Genomic DNA, 316 nt, shown 5'->3' with positions numbered 1-316 from the left:
CTTAAAACCAAGCAAAGGGTGGAGTTCCACTTTTAAAAATTAAACAACATATTCTTGGCAATGGAACCTGGACACCACTTATCAGTCATGGTAGGGAAAGTTCTCACTTTGCATTATAAAAAGGACAGCCAGATATCAACTGTTATATAAATTTAAGAAGATGGAAAATTTTAACAAACTGTTTAAACTATTTTCTTAAAGAGACTTCATCCTCTGCCAGAGACCGTGAAGCCGCCTGTTCAGTCATCCAGAAGCTATTCTTCACAGAATTGATGAACTTGGTTTCCATTAAGGGAAGAAAAGCAGCTTTTCCTAT

The sequence above is a fragment of the Pteropus vampyrus genome, unplaced genomic scaffold (assembly GCF_000151845.1).
Source record: "Pteropus vampyrus isolate Shadow unplaced genomic scaffold, Pvam_2.0 Scaffold1028, whole genome shotgun sequence".
Taxonomy (NCBI): Eukaryota; Metazoa; Chordata; class Mammalia; order Chiroptera; family Pteropodidae; genus Pteropus; species Pteropus vampyrus.
Note: the sequence above shows the minus strand (reverse complement) of the source record.